Source organism: Scylla paramamosain, chromosome 7 (assembly GCF_035594125.1).
Source record: "Scylla paramamosain isolate STU-SP2022 chromosome 7, ASM3559412v1, whole genome shotgun sequence".
Taxonomy (NCBI): Eukaryota; Metazoa; Arthropoda; class Malacostraca; order Decapoda; family Portunidae; genus Scylla; species Scylla paramamosain.
The window spans coordinates 3,170,001-3,190,000 of record NC_087157.1 but is presented as its reverse complement, the minus strand read 5'-3'; the positions used below and the strand labels follow the sequence as shown (position 1 = coordinate 3,190,000).

The following is a 20,000-nucleotide window of genomic DNA, read 5'->3' as shown; positions in this document are numbered from 1 at the left end:
TTTAGGCAAAGTTTCATGCTCTGGTTCCTTCCATTTATTCACAAAGAAGAACTTGAGTCATATATCTCGTCCACCTCCCCCTCCCCCCTACGATGCTCTTTGATGATCACCTTGCAGGCCATCAACTCCATCTCTCTCTCTCTCTCTCTCTCTCTCTCTCTCTCTCTCTCTCTCTCTCTCTCTCTCTCTCTCTCTCTCTCTCTCTGCGCAACGAAACACAACATGGAAGGGCGTGCGAGGCGGGTGTTGCCCAAGCTCGCATCTCAAATGTACGCCAAAAAAAAGTGCCCTAAATACGAGGTAAAAACACGAAGGGTGGGTTGATGGGTGGGTGGTGGGAAAGCACTACGTGAGTGCTAATTGACAGAACGTACGAGCGTGAAGTATAGATGATCATATTCGGTACTGCAATAATCATAAAAAAATATATATACATGGTGAAAACTAACAAAATATACAGGGAAAAAAAAGTGAGATAAACCATGAATAAGGGAGGACTATAAAACAAGCAAACAAGCAGAATATTTAAACAGAAGAAATTATGAATCAATTGGAGAAAGTTTTGAGAGAGAGAGAGAGAGAGAGAGAGAGAGAGAGAGAGAGAGAGAGAGAGAGAGAGAGAGAGAGAGAGAGAGAGAGAGAGAGAGAGAGAGAGAGAGACCTAACCACCTGCTGGCCTCATTATACACTTGGAGACATGCTTTATGTGACCTACACTTTCAAGGAAGGTCGAAGGTAAAAACAAGCTACTGAAAGACAAAAATTATTTAAAGTACTAAAATTCTTCTCTATTTACAGTCGTTCCTTTGTTTTTTTTGTGTGTTTTTCTCAATTTCCACTACTTCCATACTTTGGTTTCTTTACTTCTCCTATAATTCTCTCTCTCTCTCTCTCTCTCTCTCTCTCTCTCTCTCTCTCTCTCTCTCTCTCTCTCTCTCTCTCTCTCTCTCTATCTTGCATCACAGGTAGCCAAAAACGGAGCTGTACACAATTAACAAGGCAACAAGGCAATTAGGTTCACAAGGACATCTCATACATCAAGTCAGTACTGCTAGGTTACCCATCTCTCTCTCTCTCTCTCTCTCTCTCTCTCTCTCTCTCTCTCTCTCTCTCTGCATATACCGAACCTTGACCAAAAATACGAGTACTGCCTGACATTTCCGAGATTTGAGAATTGACGGTCAACTGAAGCTGTGTGTGTGTGTGTGTGTGTGTGTGTGTGTGTGTGTGTGTGTGTGTGTGTGTGTGTGTGTGTGTGTGTGTGTGTGTGTGTGTACTAATTGTGACACTGCAGTTTTAGTTGTTATTGTCGCTGTTGATTTTTATGATGATGATGATGATGATGATGATGATGATGATGATGATGATGATGATGATGTTGAAAGAAGTGGGAGTTATTTCATTAGTTTGAATATAAATTATTCCAACATTCATTCTCTCTCTCTCTCTCTCTCTCTCTCTCTCTCTCTCTCTCTCTCTCTCTCTCTCTCTCTCTCTCTCTCTCTCTCTCTCTCTCTCTCTCTCTTTTCTGAAGCACTGTTGTTTGACCTTTCAGCTATATCACTTTCTCCTTACAGACGCGCGTACACACACACACACACACACACACACACACACACACACACACACACACACACACACACACACACTATTATTAGTTCAAGTTTGATGCTGTGCACTTGTATCTGGTCAATTATCACCCAATGACATTTCTCTCTCTCTCTCTCTCTCTCTCTCTCTCTCTCTCTCTCTCTCTCTCTCTCTCTCTCTCTCTCTCTCTCTCTCTCTCTCTCTCTCTCTCTCTCTCTCTCTGTGTGTGTGTGTGTGTGTGTGTGTGTGTGTGTGTGTGTGTGTGTGTGTGTGTGTGTGTGTGTGTGTGTGTGTGTATGTGTATGTGATGGCAACACTGGAACAGCGAAGCAGGATTGCATCATTACTGCTCTAATTGCACAGTCACTACATCTCCGTGTTGTTTTCATTACCAACAAACAGCCCACACAGAGCCACACCCACCCACCCCCACCCACCCACATCCCCTCCCCCCCACACACACACTTTTCTATGTACATTTCACCCTCCATGATTTCCCCTTCCCTCGTGATAAATTCTGGTCAGGTAACCTAACGCATTCTGACCAAAGTAACGTGTCTTAAAAGAAGCTTCTGTAATCTAAGCTAACACACTAGGTAACTGCCTCAATGGACGTGCTGTAACAATAACAGTCTAACGTGCTACCCTGACGCGTCATAACGAAATGGGTAACTGAATCAACGTGACTTAACAACATTAATCACGACTGAATTTAGTTATCGTGAGGAAGTTTTGCAGCTCAATGAACGTGGTGTTATAATGAGTTCGCCTAACCTACATTTAACTTTACACTACCTTGATATGTCATAACTAACTAGGTAACTAACTTAATTCATGTGACTGAAGTGGAGTAAACATGATTGAAAGTTTTATAGGTGGAATGCATATTCATATTAGAAAAATTTACCTGAAAGAAAGATACGATATATCACACAAGCCCGTGACAATGATACTGCCATGAAACGCCTCACTAAATGGCATTACTGCATATTATAAAGTAAAGCAAAACAACAACGTCAATTTACTGGCTTTCCAAACTTTCGTAACAGTGCCATGACATCAGTACACACACACACACACACACACACACACACACACACACACACACACACACACACACACACACACACACTCTCACAAGTAGCTAATGGGACTCCTACTCCAAGCCATTACGAAATACTAAATGCCAAGCTTCAGAAACTCTGCTCTTGTTTCTCCCGTCAAAGGCACCCAAGGTATTAATTGCTCCCATCGCCCCGCCAGTCTTCTAACGGCGGGGATGTGTAACCACTCGGCAGACAGACACGTTTCTAAAATTTTCTCAAGGTTAGCATGAATTTTTTTTTTTTTCGTCTGACTCGCTTTTAGTCATACTGGTTCCCGGAAAAAAAAAAAAAAAAAGGTACTGAATTAGAAACTTAACTCGTTGACCGCTAGGTAGTGACATTATGACACTCGTTACTTCATCTGAGAGTGATCCTACATTATTCTAAGCAACAGTAAAACTACACGTGCATTCGTGCTCATAAATCTGCAGTTCTCGTATATATCAAGAGTCGCCTTGCAAAATTAGACTACTGACTTAAGGTTGAGGTGAAATTAAAGATTTAAGTGAGTGTGAAATGTTACTGGACTTTTAAGCTCAAAATTCTACCTACTATTGATAAAAGCTAACCTAAAACTAACCCTAACTTAACCTGAAATGAACGTAACGTAACCAAAGCTCTAACCTAAAACTAACCTACCCTAACCTAACCTAACCAAATTTACCTCCTATTAGCAAAAACTATGAAATTCTCCACCAATCTTTTTTTTTTTTTCGCAGCAGTCTTTCAATATTAAACTTTGAACTAACACCAAAACACTACACCAAGTCTGAGAGGAGCCCGTGGGTTAAAATAAAATATTCATGGCACCGTAAATAGATTGTAATATCCTGTTATTTCCCCTTTATATGTAACGACATCCGCTTGTGAAAAGTGTCGAGTGGCTAGTACAAAGTTAGGCTTACTGTGTGTAATACTACTGGAAATGAGAAAGAAAAAAAAATACTTCCGTTTGTTTACCTGACACCATTCTTCACTATTCATATTAAAACCTCGTGGATCTCTCTCTCTCTCTCTCTCTCTCTCTCTCTCTCTCTCTCTCTCTCTCTCTCTCTCTCTCTCTCTCTCTCTCTCTCTCTCTCTCTCTCTCTCTCTCTCTCTGTGTGTGTGTGTCAGCTTCAATCTCAATACACGTCAATCCAGTGAAATTGCTCCGTTTGAGTTGATCGAGTCTACAACAGTACCAGTCAAGCTCTCAAGCCATACGTGGTCACAAGGAGGCAACGGGGACGCTCGATCGGTCAGTCAGTCCGTCAGTCAGTCAGTCAGTCAGTCCGTCAGTCAGTGGGCCAAAGGGACAATTTACGAGTATAAGTCATCCATGTTGTCAGTTAGCGATGATTCCAAAAAATGAAAGCCACCTGCATCTCTCTCTCTCTCTCTCTCTCTCTCTCTCTCTCTCTCTCTCTCTCTCTCTCTCTCTCTCTCTCTCTCTCTCTCTCTCTCTCTCTCTCTCTCTCTCTCACCTACATATTTTCATCTCCCAAAGTCTTCCTCTCAGTTCCACCGTCACTTTTACACAAGGTTTCAAATTTCTCAAGGACTCTTCAGCTCTTCTCCTCACACTCCCTCACCGTCCCTCCTGCACCCACAGCCTCACTCTCCTCTTCCCCATACATTCCTGCCACTTCTCACCCTCCTTCTCTCTCTTCTCTCTATATATACTTCTCATGTCCTCGCCTCTACTCTCATCCTTCTACTCTCCTATCCCCTTCTCCTCCTCCTCCTCCTCCTACCACTCTTCCCCTATTACCGCCCGCCTTCCCTCACCTCCTCTCTCCCCCTACCTCTTCCCCACACTGGTCAGTCCTCACGTTTCGCCTTAAATGAGTGTCAATTTGAGGCAAAAGAAAAAAATTGGTTAATATGACAAAAGGAAAGAAAGTCAAGGTCTGTATGTGAGAGAGAGAGAGAGAGAGAGAGAGAGAGAGAGAGAGAGAGAGAGAGAGAGAGAGAGAGAGAGAGAGAGAGAGAGAGAGAGAGAGAGAGAGAGAATAGAGTGTGAATTAGAACAGGAAAGAAAAGATCCATATGTCTTTTTCTGATTTTCTTCACCAATTATGCCTTTATTAATATTTTGTTCTTTCTTTTTTCCTTTTTTTTATTCATGTCTCATCTATTCCTCTGTTCACATTATTTTCCTATTTTCAGTACCGTTCATAACTTTACTCTCGACGTTCTATTTACCCTATTCTCTCTCTCTCTCTCTCTCTCTCTCTCTCTCTCTCTCTCTCTCTCTCTCTCTCTCTCTCTCTCTCTCTCTCTCTCTTTTTCTACTCACTCTCCCCCTTCCCCCACAACCACTACCAGCATTCTCCACCCCAATTGTTATCTCATCCACCCCTATGCTACTCACTCAGACCTCAACAAGCCCCCAACTCCCCTCCAGCCTCCCCTCAGCCCCCATGATCCTTGTAGCGAAAGGACAAGGAAGGCACAGGTAAGTTTGCAAAGAGGTAGGTTGGTAGGCAGGAGACAAGGAAAGGGAAGGTGGTGGTGATGGTGGTGGTAGTAGTAAGGGTGGTGGTTGTAGTAGTAGGAGGAGGAGGAGGAGGAGGAGGAGGAGGAGGAGGAGGAGGAGGAGGAGGAGGAGGAGGAGGAGGAGGAGAAGGAGGAGGAGGTGGTGGTGGTGGTGGTAAAGTATTTATCAATCAACCTAATCTAATTTTAGCTAACTTGACCTAACTTAACCTAACCTAATGTAACCTGACCTGACCTGACCTAGTCTAACCCAACAATCTAAGAAAAACTATCAAAACTACACGAAATATTCATATACCTAAGAAATAAAAAAAAAAAAACATCTAGCAACTAAACACAAACAAGAGCTAACAAACAAAACAAACCAAACACTATTTCACCTTTTATTGATGACCTAATTAACTAATCTCCTCACAAACCAAACCTCCACAGCAACAACAACAACAACAACAACAACAACAACAACAACAACAGAGACATGCACAGACAAGACAGACCGGCAAGTCAAGACAAGCACACCTGACCACCCAGTTCACCTCCTTTCCTACCTCACCTCACCTCACCTCACGTCACGGTCACTTAGAATCACCTTCAAATAAACAAACCACTCCTCACCTTTACCTGCCCGCTGCCCTCCCCCCGTCCCAATCAGCTGAGCCAATAACTCTTCACATGTCACGAGGCACCCGAGGGCCAGAGTCGGGGCCACCCAGAGCCAGGGCAAAGTTTGTAAACAGAGACACGCTAGGGGCTTGGTCTGTGAGGGGGGACGGATGCTGTGGCGGAAGAGATGAGGGGACGGGGAGGTGAAGGAGGGGTGTGGATGGGGGATTGAATGGGTCTTTTTTTTCTTTTTTGAAGGGGGGTGTTGCAGTTATGGTGGTGGTGGAGAAAGGCAGGGAGCTCAAAAGGGATGGTTGGAAAGATGAAAGGAAGGAAGGAAAGATAGGAGTAAAACTTTGGTTGCTAAGAATAAGATAGTGATAATAGTGGTGATGACAGTATTGATGATGATGATGATGATGATGATTGTTCGACTCTTGACCAGCAGGGGCACAGGAAACGCAGGTAACAGTGCAGGTGTTTATTCACAGAAGGTGTGAACAGAAGGCTGGAGGTAGGTGATCTCTCGGCGCCAGGCCGCGCACTTCCACTTAACACTTATGACTGAAGCCTAGCTCGTTCACTCATACACGTATTCATGCCTCACACAAGTCTCGCTCATTCACTCGTTCACACAACTAGCTAACAACCACACACCTCCCCCGAGACATAAGGAAGATTCCTTATCTTTGTTATGGCTACCGTAACACATGAAACAAAGTTACAATGATTGAAGTACAGAAAACACGGTACATATACACAAAACAAACACAGCGTACAATGAACACGTACGACTAATCGTAGGTGCTACGGTGCCACCGCACCTGCAGTCGTCTCGGCTCCCTACGCTGTCGGCTGCTTCGACGCTCTGGTTGCTCTCGGCCACGGTGTACCCCGTTACCCTGATGCTCCGGGCTGCCGGGATGGTGGTGTTCCTCGTGACCCTGATGCTGAAGCGCTGCACCGCCATGAGCGGTGTGCTGCTCGACAGGAAGGGGAGCAAGAGGTCTGTGTGGGCGTAGGTGTCTTCTATTACGCCACATCACGCGACCGCTGCCCATCTTGATGAGGTAGTCTCTCCTTCGCCCAACAGCCACGATGACACCCAGGCGATCCCAGAGGCCTGTCGTGTGATCTTGAACGTCGACGTGGCCACCGAGGTGCAGGAGAGGAAGAGTACGGGCGGACGCGTCGTGGCGAAGTTTCGCTTTCTTCCTCAGTCGCTCTGCCTTGGCGTCGCACTCATCAGCAGCGCGCTGCCACTGCTGAGCGTATGAGCGATGATGAGCCGGGACACAGGACCTCATAGGATGACCGAAGAGGACTTGTGCTGGTGATCGCCCTTCCGCCCTCGGAGTGTTGCGCAGTTCCAGCAACCCGCGAGCGAACGCATCCTCGTCCAGGTGTCCCTGCTGTGTGGTCGTGAGGATCAGCTTCTTCACGGACTTGACCGCTGCCTCGGCGTGACCATTGGAGCGTGGATAATGAGGTGAAGATACACGATGCTCCACCCCCATCGAGCCAGGAAGCGCCGTACCGATGAAGAAGTGAACTGCGGTCCACCGTCAGTCCTCAGGAGAACAGGCACGCCCGTGTCGGCGAACACACCCCGAAGGACACGAACGAGCTGATCAGCCGATGCTGGACGTGAGCATGCAGACACGTGAGGCCACCCAGACAAGCGATCTACATACACGAGGTATGTACGGCCTGCTGCGTGGAAGTAGTCTGCAGAAACTGACTCAAACACCCTGCTGGGTGTGTCCGTGTCCTGCCAGAGAGGTTCGTTGGCTTGGCTTGGTAGGAGTGGACGGCATAGTGAGCATCCAGAAACGACGTTCTCAACGTCTCTGTCCATACCAGGCCAGTACACCGTTTGTCGGGCCCGTCGCTTGGTGCGCTCCATCCCCTGATGACTGTCATGGAGTCGCTCTAGTGTTTCTCGGCGGAGGCTGTGAGGAATAAGAAGCCTCGGCCCGTAAACCACCAGGTCGTCGTCTACGGCCAGCAGACTGCGCACCGGCCAGTACGTACGCAAGCGGTGATCGAGGTCGTGGCAATGATCAGGAAGCCCTCGATGATGACGTTCTTGAGCAAGCAGTACTCCCCCGTCTCTTGCTGCTGCGGCACGTACCATTTCCACAGTCTGATCCTGGAGTGGTGCTAAGCGGACGCCGTCCTCATTGGTGGCAGATAACGCTGAGATGACCGCTGAGTGGAGAGGGTCGAGGTCACCAGAAGTAGCAGCATCCTCTTCCTCCACTGGGTCCTGTACTGGAGCACGTGAGAGGGCGTCAGGCACACAGTGTGTCGATCCCTTTTGCCAGCTTGCTGTGAAAGAATACTGAGCAAGCTTCTCCCTCATGCGCTGCAGCCGCAGGTTCTCTATTTCTCCCAACAACTTGCTATTGAGGAGAGGTATCAGCGGGCAGTGGTCGAGCACTAGATCGAAGTGAGGGAGTCCTTTCAGGTAGGTGCCACATTTCCTGACTGCCCAGACGATTGCAGCCATTTCCAACTCTATTACTGCATAGCGGCTCTCTGTGTCTGTAACAAATCTTGACCCGCATTGCACCATCTTCCACTGGTCACTGTGCTTCTGCAGGAGAACGAATCCAAATCCGTGCATCCTTGAGGCGTCAGTCTGTAGCATCGTTGGTAATGATGGGTCGAAGTATGCCAAGACAGGTGGGCTGACGAGACACTGTTTCACCTTCTCAAACGCCTCTTCACGTAACGGTTGAGTCGTGTCAGGTCAACACACAGCCTTACACCAGATGTCTTTTTTTGGGACAGGCACGATGGGGTGGCACCATGCCGTAGGGTAGTCCACACTCTCGATGATTCCCTTGTTAAGCAGCTCTTCCAACTGGCTCTTAATTTCTTCACGCCAATTGTAAGGGATTGTACGAGATGCTGTTACGGCGAAGGGTCGAGCGTCGTCTGTCAACTCGATGGCCATGGATCCACCAGCCATTGCACGTAAACCTTCCTTTGCTTCGAAGACGCTGGGAAAGGCCTTGATCACAGCAGCAGCGTGCCCCGCACGCTGCTGTGGCGTTGGGTCGTAGGAATGAGGCCAGCTGATCACTTCTGTGGGCGTAGATAGAGGTGGCTGCGAGGCGGTCGGGTACTTGATGGAGCTGTTGCCGGTGTGCTGTTCTTCCCTGCGTAGCGGTCGGATTTGAGCCGGAAAATCTTCGGGGAGGATTCCGAGAGCGATGGAATCGTACCAGCTAAGCAGCGCCCCCTTCACCTCCTTCACCACGCTCACAACAGTCTCAGCTTCCCTGTCGCCCAGTTGCAAGTGCGACGAGAAAGTTCCTACACAGGTGAGGGGGTGATTACCGGCAGCATAAAGTCCATCACCATCAGCGGGCGCCAAGCTGGAGGGCGGGATTCCAAGGAGTGTTGCCGTGTCGAGGCCAATAACGGTCGTTTCGGCCCCAGAGTCAGGAGTCCACGTAATCTTGTCTCTTCCAGCGGGATGTGTGGCGGTAATGAGCACCTGGGGCGCAGGTCGTGCCGTCACCGTCTTTGTGTATACGCCTGATAAGAGCTGGTATACACTGGCACTGGCTCCCCGCCTCGGGCCTGCACCGCGATGAGGAGAGACAGTTGAGGAACTCCTCGAAGCTCCTCGTCGTTTCCTCACTGTCTGCTGACATACACTCGCAAAATGCCCTCTTTTCCCGCGGATTCTGACACACTTTATCTATTGCCTGGCATCCCCTTTTGTCACTGCGACAATTTTTGCCACAACGATAACAGCCCGTGGGGCTTGAGCCCCCGAAACTGCCCTTCCTGTAGTTCGAGACAGCGTTCACACCATGGCTCGAAGAGTGAGAGCCGCCCCTTAGTACTGCACTACACTGGTTAGCGCTCTCTGATGCTCTGCAAATATCTATGGCGTTTTCAAGGGTGAGTTTCTTGTTTTCCAGCATGCGTTTCAGAGCCACTTCGTCTCGTGTCCCAACGACAATTCTGTCACGCAGCTGATGGTTTATGCACTGGTCGCAAAAGTCACAGAAATTGGCGATTTCCTTTACAGCACATAAAAAGTCGTCAAAACCTTCTTGCGTTTCTTGCACGCGGGAGTAGAAGTCTCTTCTATCCATGATGATGTTGCGCTGGCTTCGCAGGTACTCACACATTGCATCGAGGATGGTTCTTAACTCCGCGTCTCTCGGTAAGCTTATCCCGTAGCGAAGTGTACGGGTCCACTCGTCGTCTAGGACAGCAGCGAGTGCCGCCCTCTGCTCAGCCAGGGAGAGACAGTCTATCCTGGCGAGGGTTACGTATCCTTCAAACTTATGGCGCCACGTGTCGAACTCACGTAAAGATGCTGACGCCGTTAAGTGAGGAATGATGGTGGCGGACGTCGGGAACCTCGCGCCCTGGGTAGACGTGCTGCGGGCTGTGGTTTCGCCTTCATTGCTCGCCGTGGTGCGACTGGGAGCTTGTGTCCCCACTCTCTCCAGCAGCTGGGTTAAACGCTCCTCGCGAGCCTGACTCTGCTCCGACTGTCGCGCTAGCAGAGCCTGACTCTGCTCCGACTGTCGCGCTAGCAGGGCAGCCAGCGCCTCCAACTGCTTCTCCATTCTGCGCCGTACCCACTGCAGCCTTGTCCTGATCCTACTCACTGCGCCATGTTCGACTCTTGACCAGCAGGGGCACAGGAAACGCAGGTAACAGTGCAGGTGTTTATTCACAGAAGGTGTGAACAGAAGGCTGGAGGTAGGTGATCTCTCGGCGCCAGGCCGCGCACTTCCACTTAACACTTATGACTGAAGCCTAGCTCGTTCACTCATACACGTATTCATGCCTCACACAAGTCTCGCTCATTCACTCGTTCACACAACTAGCTAACAACCACACAATGATGATGATGATGATGATGATGATGATGATGATGATGATGATGATGATGATACGAAAAATATCTGTGTAATAAGAAAAAAATGTACATACTCGTATGTTAAAGGAATCAATAATGACATGAATACTTGGAGCTGATAAAAAAAAAAGAGCAAAAAGTACTGGACAACAAACACAGCGTCGCCTTTCGCTCACGCCCACATCATGCCGCAGCTTTGCCCCATTAAGGATCACGCTACTTCTTTTTATTCGATACTATTTTTTGTCACTTTTCACTCTTGTTTTTTCCCCCGATCTGCTTCTTATATCTGGTCTGACACCCGCCATGTAAGCTTTTTTTTTCCTTTTTTTTTTTACGAAGCACATTTACCATTATCTATTTCTATCATCATTGCCATCATCATTATTATTATTATTATTATTATTATTATTATTATTATTATCATTATTATTATTATTATTACTACTACTACTGTTATTGTTGTTGTTATCATCATCACTCTTGTTAACACGGCTATCATCACTCTTAATCACCATTCCAGGGCAGATGTAATTGGGCTACAAACAAAGGCAGCACACTTTCACTATGACCACATTCGCGGCGTACCGTCACGGGGCGCTGAGCACACTCCGAGGCGGTAGGGGGCGTCACGGGGCATACACCTGCAGCACCTTGGATCATAACGCATAGTAGTTTATATACCTTCTTTATTTTCTTGACCTGTGCACTTCTTCATTTAGCACAAGAGAGGCAGCCGTACTTGGGGTTTAAATTCATATCAGACTTTTACTCCAATGGTCGCCTTTCGTTAACATTGAGGTCACAGTAACAAATTGCTTAGTGTGACATAAAGAAAAGGGGGAAAAAATATGTGAGGTTAAATCCATCTGTGTTAAGCTACAGATGTACGCATTCAAGAGACTAGTAGCAAAAATAATTCTTTTAAGGTACTAAATTTGTTCTATATGCCCTTGACGGGCTCGCCGGCATGGGGACCGACAAAAAATAACTCTTACAACCTTCCCTTTATAGAAAAAAAAAAAAAAAAAAAGAACAAGTGACACCAGTAAACGCTTCACTCACTCTCAGATATTCACAGAACGAAGAAAATACCACAAAAATATCCGTCCGTCTGTCAGTCACAGGCGCCGCGGGGATGGAACGACACGCGGTAAACAGACACAGGCGTGAAGAGAAAGGTAACATTTGCCAAAAAGAAACACGCTTAAAAAAGAAAAAAATCAGTGTTCCCGTCAGTGAGCACCGCGGGGACTGCCTGTGTCTTTGTGAGTCTGCCGCCCTGTCACCTGGTCTCCATCACCCCCACCTGGCGCTAAGGGGCGTGAACTGATGTCACCGTCCGGGATAAGGGAGACAAGAAAATATACATCAGGCGGGATTTCAGGTAGAGGAAGTAAGGGTGATTTTGGTTAGAGAGAGTAAAGAGGCCAGGCCAAAGGGACAGATATTGGAGCAAGGAAGGGTTAGTAGACAAAAGTTGAAAGGGAGATTCAGTTGCAAAATAATGTACTGAAAAATACCAAATAAACTGAAGGAGAATTAAGACCAGGATAACGTGCAGGAGAAAAAATACAGCATATCTAAATTTCGGAAGAGAGAGAGAGAGAGAGAGAGAGAGAGAGAGAGAGAGAGAGAGAGAGAGAGAGAGAGAGAGAGAGAGAGAGAGAGAGAGAGAGAGGGAGAGGGTCCTGTTTAATGCTATTCTTAAGACATTTATCTCGACTTGAAGTGCTAGAGATGACATGTCCCGTGTGTGTGTGTGTGTGTGTGTGTGTGTGTGTGTGTGTGTGTGTGTGTGTGTGTGTGTGTGTGTGTGTGTGTGTGTGTGTGTCGGTATACGCTCCACTTCATCCAAGGGTGAATATATATTACTACACATTTTTATATTGTGTTCTCTCTTTCATGAACCTCCAACCCTCCTCTTCCTCTTCTTCCCTCTATTTCCTTTCCTCGCTTCGCAACAATGAAGAGGAAAGTTATGAAATATCACTAAACCTCGTACATTCCAATCCCTTTACCTTGCTTTACTTTCATCCTCCTTCACCTCCTCCATTATCTCCTTCTCCTCCTCCTCCTCCTCCTGCTGCTCCTCCTCCTTTCCATCTTTCTTCCCTCCTCACACTTCTCCTTCCCTTCTCCTACTCGTGGACTGATGGCAATCATCCCCACCTCATCCACTTGTGCCCTCTCTCTCTCTCTCTCTCTCTCTCTCTCTCTCTCTCTCTCTCTCTCTCTCTCTCTCTCTCTCTCTCTCTCTCTCTCTCTCTCTCTCTCTCTCTCTCTCTCTCTCTCTCTCTCTCTCTCTCTCTCTCTCTCTCTCTCTCTCTCTCTCTGATATTTGATGCGACCTAATCTCCTTCCACCTCCTCCTCCTCTTCCTCACCTCTTTTTTTCTACCTCTTCTCCATCTTTTCCTATTATGAGACACCGCCGGCATGATAATTAAATATCTCTACCACTAATACATACTGACCTTCGTTATGCTGCTACTCGTGTCTTCTGTCTGTCTACGGATCGTCATACACATAAATTTACCATGAGGACTACTACTACTACTACTACTACTACTACTACTACTACACTTTTTTATGTAAGAGGACTGGCCAAGGGTAACAAGGAAGTGGAAAAACGGCCCTCTACTGCTAATGCTACTGCTACTGCTACTACTACTACTAGTACTACTACAGGTGCAATTTGCCATTTACCTACAATTTACTTATCAAGGCGCTACACCTGCGTCTGCTCAACTCTTTCTATTGGTGATGTGATTCGGTTCATAGGAGAATTTTGGGCACGTGTTGGTCATTCGGTAACCTCTCTCTCTCTCTCTCTCTCTCTCTCTCTCTCTCTCTCTCTCTCTCTCTCTCTCTCTCTCTCTCTCTCTCTCTCTCTCTCTCTCTCTCTCTCTCTCTCTCTCTCTCTCCGTCACTAGTTACTCTACAGTCACAGCCTCTGTATATATTGTATTACCGCCTCTGAAGTACTACAGTTTAATTTCTTAAGGTTTCTACGTGCCTCTTAAAAATAACCAAGAAAAAATGTTCCTCTCTCATTACAGCCCACGAAGATACTTAGCCTTCAATGGGAAAGTCAAAGAAACCATTTTTTTTTTCTCTCTCTCTCTGATTACCGTTAAACGTGAAAACACCCGATTTTAAAGAGGCCAAAATTTCGGAGTTTGAGCGAAAATTTTAGTCTTCTATGTTTTGAGCGACATAGAAAACGAATGGTTCCCTGAATCGAATGGTGTAGCTTTTATATTATTTTTATTTATTTTTTTTTTCTAAAATTTAAAGGGAAAACAGAGGTTTGTTTGGGGAAATTTAAGGATCATCGAACGGTTAAATCCCCCATCGCGTCAGCTGTTCACGCTTGCATATGCTAATTGCAAAATACCCACAGAAAGCCCTTATTTTTATTTATTTATTTTATTTATTTATTTAATCAATTTATTTTATTTTATTATTATTTATTATTTATTTATTTATCTATTTATTTATTTTATTTATTTATTTTTTGTTAGATAAAACGAATGTTCTTACATCTGGCAACAGTGTGCGTATGGTAACAGTTGTGTTTATGTCCTGGTGTCAAAAATGAAGAGTGATTTACGGAGACACGAAGTTTTATTTTGTGTACTCGCCAGTTGTTCTCTTATCTATAATGCCTAATAAGTCTAAGAGACTTCTAGCACTGCTAAGTCCAGAAAAGGTGTCACTGCACGTCTGCCCAAGAAAACACACACACACACACAGAGAGAGAGAGAGAGAGAGAGAGAGAGAGAGAGAGAGAGAGAGAGAGAGAGAGAGAGAGAGAGAGAGAGAGAGAGAGCGGAGGTGGGGAGGGGACAGATGTTGCCTATGGAACACCAGGGCCTCAGTTCCAGAGACCCTCCACAATTAGTAAGTACTTTTAGCAATAATCATATTGAGTAAAATGAAGTTATTATGTTAGATATCTATGTATAGTGTTTGCAGGAATGTACGAGTAGATACTTATTTTGTTTAGTAATGTTGTATTCCAGATAATAATTACCGTAAAAAAATATATGAAAAGTAAACGGAAAAGTAACAGAAAGCTATCATTACAACATTACCGTATTGTACAGTGTAATATTATGCAACTGTGGATTTTGTACGTGTACTGTAGATATACAGTGCTTGTCACAGACAATATGTCAGTGTACACTTTCAAGAAAGTTTTTCTTATTCGAAAATTGAGATATTTTCGCAAAAAAAAAGAAAGAAAAAGAATAATAATTATAAAAAGAGATGTGCAAGCAAACTTAAGTTACTTAGCTATACACTTTAGTGAGATGACGTAACTTGCCAGCTTTTGAAGATGACATGAACAGCGTCCAGTAGTCTTGTTTAAGAATGAAGGTGGGAGTATTCTTCTTCTTTTCTATCCTATGTTGACTAGCGATGGCTGATGGCGGTAGCAGTGGTGATGATGGTTGTGGTGCTGGTGATGATGATAGATGTAATGTGGACAGTGATGGTGATGATGGTGTCAATGATGATGGATAGTGAGTTGTGTCAGTTGTCAATTGTGATTTCATTATCCGTTGTTCAGTTTCTAGCAGACAATTCCACAGTGACTTGTCGATGGTGTCTGCTGTGTGTTAAGCCAAGGTGGACTTTCAACTCAAAGCTACCATATCAGTTCAACAACTAATAATAAAAGCAACAAAAAGAAGCAATAACAAATAACTAAATAACAAAAATAAAAATAAAATAAAATAAAATAAATAACACGCAAATAATAACATAAAGATCTTATAGACTACTTGCCCTTTAAAGAAGTCACTTTGGCAGCTTTGAAAGGAAAAAAGAGACACAACATTTAATTAAGAGAAAAATGGAGGGAAATAAATAAAAATATGTAAAAAAAAGAAAAAAAAACAATATCATGAATAGTACTAGTAGCAGCAGTATTAGTATTAGTATCGTTATAGTAGTAGTAAGTAACGATAATAACAATAACAATAATAACAATAATAATAATAATAATAATAATAATAATAATAATAATAATAATAATAATAATAACAATAATAATAATAATAATAAACATGAAAAAAAAATTAAAACAAGAAGAATATTGGTAGTAGTAGTAGTAGTTGTTGTTGTTGTTGTAGTAGTAGTAGTAGTAGTAGTAGTCATAGTTGTAGTTGTAGTAGTAGTAGTTGTAGTAGTAGTAATAGTAGTAGAAGTGGTATTGGTAGTGGTAATGGAAGTGGCAGTGGCGATAGCGGTGGCGGTGCTGGTGGTGGTGAAGACAAAAGATAACCAAAATATATTTCAGCACACACACACACACACACACACACACACACACACACACACACACACACACACAAAAAAAAAAAAAAAAAAAAAAAAAAAAAAAAACTTGACATCACGCCCTCTCTCTCTCTCTCTCTCTCTCTCTCTCTCTCTCTCTCTCTCTCTCTCTCTCTCTCTCTCTCTCTCTCTCTCTCTCTCTCTCTCTCTCTCTCTCGTGTTCTAATCTCGTCCCGATCCACTCCTTCACTGCGCCATAAGACCTTGTTGGTGTGCCGAGACTCACTCAACCATTAAATCAATCTATCAGTCAATCCATCCCTCGTGCCCTATGTACCCTATCCTGAAGGTGGAGGAGGGCCGCGCACCCACTCCTGTCCCCTTCACCACACCCCACACCTCCATACATCACCGCAAGGATTAAGTAACTGAGAGGGTGCCCTGGTCTGCCTCAAGAATGCTCTCCCATCCTCCTTCTCTCTAGTCCTCTCTCTCTCTCCTCTCTCTCTCTCTCTCTCCTCTCTCTCTCTCTCTCTCTCTCTCTCTCTCTCTCTTGCTACTTCTGTCCCTTCCTTTCACGATTTTTCTCTTATATTTTGTTTTGTTTTACTTTTAGCTTTCTCTTTCTCCTCTCCCTTTCCCTTTCCTCATCTTCTTTATCCCAGTTCCATTTACCCCCTCCCTCTCAGACACGGTTTTGTCTTCCTCTCCTTACCTACTTCAATCTTTCCTCGTCCACTTACTCACGTCCCCTATCCTGGCCACTTTCATCCCTTCCTCTCGGACAAACACGGTTCTCTTACTTCATCCCTTTTTCTCAGCGTCATCCAATTCCTTCATCCACTACGTCTGTACCCTACCCACTTTCTGTTCCTTTTTCCCACCCTGCCTGATACGGTTTTCTCTCTTCATCCGTGTCTCTCTTCGTCATCCCGTCTCTACGCCCAATATATCTGTACCATATCATAATCTACCTATGTTCTATCTCTTTCTCCCGCCCTGCCAGACATGGTTCTCGCCTCTGCGTATCACAGCGGCACTCCAAGGTGGTTAAGTTAAAAGGAGGGGAGTGTGTTATGCCCCCGTCTGCCTCCACTCCGTCAGGCAATCTCGCAGGAGCCCTCCCGTCTGGCCCCCACCGACTCATTTCATATAACCACTTTTGTTTGTACAAGATCTCTCTCTCTCTCTCCTCTCTCTCTCTCTCTCTCTCTCTCTCTCTCTCCTCTCTCCTCTCTCTCTCTCTCTCTCTGCTGTGATACGATATGCAGTTCTGAGTAATACATTCTTTGATAAAGGCTTAAGCAATGTGGTGTTTATCTGAAATCTTTGATAATATGATTCTTTTCCCTACCTTTTAAAGTGTTGGAAAATCAAACATCGACACACACACACACACACACACACACACACACACACACACACACACACACACACACACACACACACAAAGAGAAGCTAGAAGGAAACACAAATAAAAGACCCGTCCATCTATACAAACAGCAAGGCGATGTAATAAAATAGCGTTATTATGGTAATCGTCAAACAAAGCAAGGGGCGTGAGGGCAAATAAACACAAAACAAGGCTCGGCTCAAGCGCCAGGAAGGGAGTCGCCGCGGCGGCCGCCAGTGTGAGCTGAGCGAGATGCGTGTTTGGGTCACTACGCACACTGGCATTTCCCCGATCGCCAGTTACAACACGACGGACGCACGCTACACACACTTTGATACAAACAAATACACACATATCCTCGCACCCTCGCGTCTACACACGCAGGCGCCAGGGAGACAGGGAGGAGTGAGGCGCCGCTGCGAAGGAAAGCTCCGCGGCGTGATGAACACCCTGCAGTGCAATGGGCCGGTGTAAGTCTTTATCTTCAAGGTCAGGGTTGATTTGCAAGTTCCTGCGCAACGCGATTTTCGTGAGTGCGAATACTGTGTTTCTCGATACATGCGTGCGTGCGTGAAGTATCAAAGCTCACACGCACGCAAAGGACGCACACTCACTAAGATTCTCCTCCACTTTTACGCACATGCGAGAGGCCGCACGCGCAAACGTACACACACAGTGCGGGTGCCACGGAGCAGAGGAGTGTGTAACGCTCACCCCACTGGCACTCTTGAGACTGACAGCCACGACCAGTCAGCGCGCCAGTCTCCCCTCACGGGTGCCACACACACACACACACACACACACACACACACACACACACATAGGCAGAGCAAGGAAACGGATGGAGGCACACACAAAAAATCTATATAACACTATCAGTAAAACCTTCAGCAGAAAAAAGAGAGAGAGAGAGAAAAAAAAAAAGTAGGATTGAGTACTTCTTGAGGAGAAAGAGGAGGAGGAGGAGGAGGAGGAGGAGGAGGAGGAGGAGGAGGAGGAGGAGGAGGAGGAGGAGGAGGAGATATAACAGCGAAAGAAAACAGAAGAGGGAACAGCTGATGGAGAGAGGAAGTAATACTCTCTCTCTCTCTCTCTCTCTCTCTCTCTCTCTCTCTCTCTCTCTCTCTCTCTCTCTCTCTCTCTCTCTCTCTCTCTCTCTCTCATGACAGACACTCACTCGGAGGCCGGGGCAGCTACCAACACGCACCTGCCTTGCTTACTTTGGTGAGGTGCTGAGCTGGTAAACAATGACCGCTTTCACTTGCCTTGCACCCTCCACCTTCCGAGCCCTTCCCCTCCCTCCCACGCCTACCTGGCCTCCCTCCCCATGCTCCTCCCTGGCAGCCGCACATACCAAGGCTCAGTAAGTATTGGTAAGATGCGGGAAGGGATGAGGAGATGCCAGAAAAAGAATTAAGGTGAGAAAGAACAGAGGGAGAGAAGGAGAAATTGAACGCCTCTCTCTTTCTCTCTCTCTATCTCTCTCACCTTCACCTCGGCACCTGGACAGGACAGATAGTAGGGAGTAAGTGTGTCAGTGCCAGGGAGAGGAGGGAGAGGAAGGGAGAGGAAGGAGAGACAGTGAGAGAAGAAGGGGAGGATGGTGAGAATAGACCTTGAGGAAGAAATACGAAGGGTCACGTGGCGTGGGACTCCTGTGACATGTCGTGCCTCTTCCCTCCCCTTCCCTACCTTCCCTCCCCTCCCCTTAACAGTGGGTCCGTAACATACGCCTCCTAACACACACACACACACACACACACACACACACACACACACACTTGCTCAACATACGTACTTCTGCCAGGTACACTTTCGCCTTACTGACTAAACCTTGGTCATTACCCTTAACTCGCAGTACAGAGGCATACCAGCTCTCTCTCTCTCTCTCTCTCTCTCTCTCTCTCTCTCTCTCTCTCTCTCTCTCTCTCTCTCTCTCATATCTAAGGTAAATCAGAAATAGTCAAAATTAAATGCAAGTACACAAATTTGACAGAAGAAAAGGACATCTTGGTATTTTCGCCAACACGGAACCATGACGCTACTTATGTGTTGTTTGGGGAGCTATGCAGCAGTAACTACATCTATGTGGCGGCGGGTGTAGCGTCTCGTGACAACAACAACCCTGGCATTCTCCTCCCGGCAGGTTATCAACACGCTTCACCTCCTCCCGGGATTGCAAATGACGTAGGTGCATAAAGAAAAGAGTATTTGTTAAACACGATTCTCAGCGACGCTTTACTGAACACTGAACGCAAGCATCCCATGGCCAAGGACACGCAAGGACACAGTAACATAAAAAAAAAAAATAAGAGAAGCTGCAAGAAGTGATCAAGTCTACACGTGTCACTTCCTATAAGATATACACCTACCTATTTCCACTATAAATTTGTTTAATCTTCGGACTTGAGTCGTTTCCTGAAATCTGTAACGAACACAAGACAGCTTGACGCCACAGAGAGGGAAGCCGCCGTGTGCCAGAAAGTAAGAAGGTCATTCCACCTCAGTGTAGTGCCACACCTTATTTAACCCTGCGTCTGCTGTGGCTTCCTCTCAGGTTTCATATATTGGTTCGATGCAAATTTAGAGCTCATTCTCGAAAGACTTCACTGACAGCAAGGGGAGTGACGGAACTGTTCAAA

General features: G+C 45.9%; 1 protein-coding gene across 7 annotated transcripts in view; it reads right to left on the bottom strand.

Moving 5' to 3' along the window:
* The window catches only part of LOC135101919 (cGMP-dependent protein kinase 1-like), a 169,248-nt gene that overhangs the window by 80,544 nt on the left and 68,704 nt on the right, over positions 1–20,000 (bottom strand). For 2 of the 7 annotated variants that reach the window (XM_064006288.1, XM_064006287.1), the window contains exon 1: positions 17,973–18,121. The exons of 1 other annotated variant lie outside the window; for it this stretch is intronic. The gene's annotated coding sequence lies outside the window, so the exon portion shown is untranslated. Of the gene's footprint in view, positions 1–17,966; positions 18,123–20,000 lie in introns of those variants that run through there. 4 more of the 7 variants (XM_064006279.1, XM_064006284.1, XM_064006281.1 and 1 more) reach the window with 4 other exon arrangements.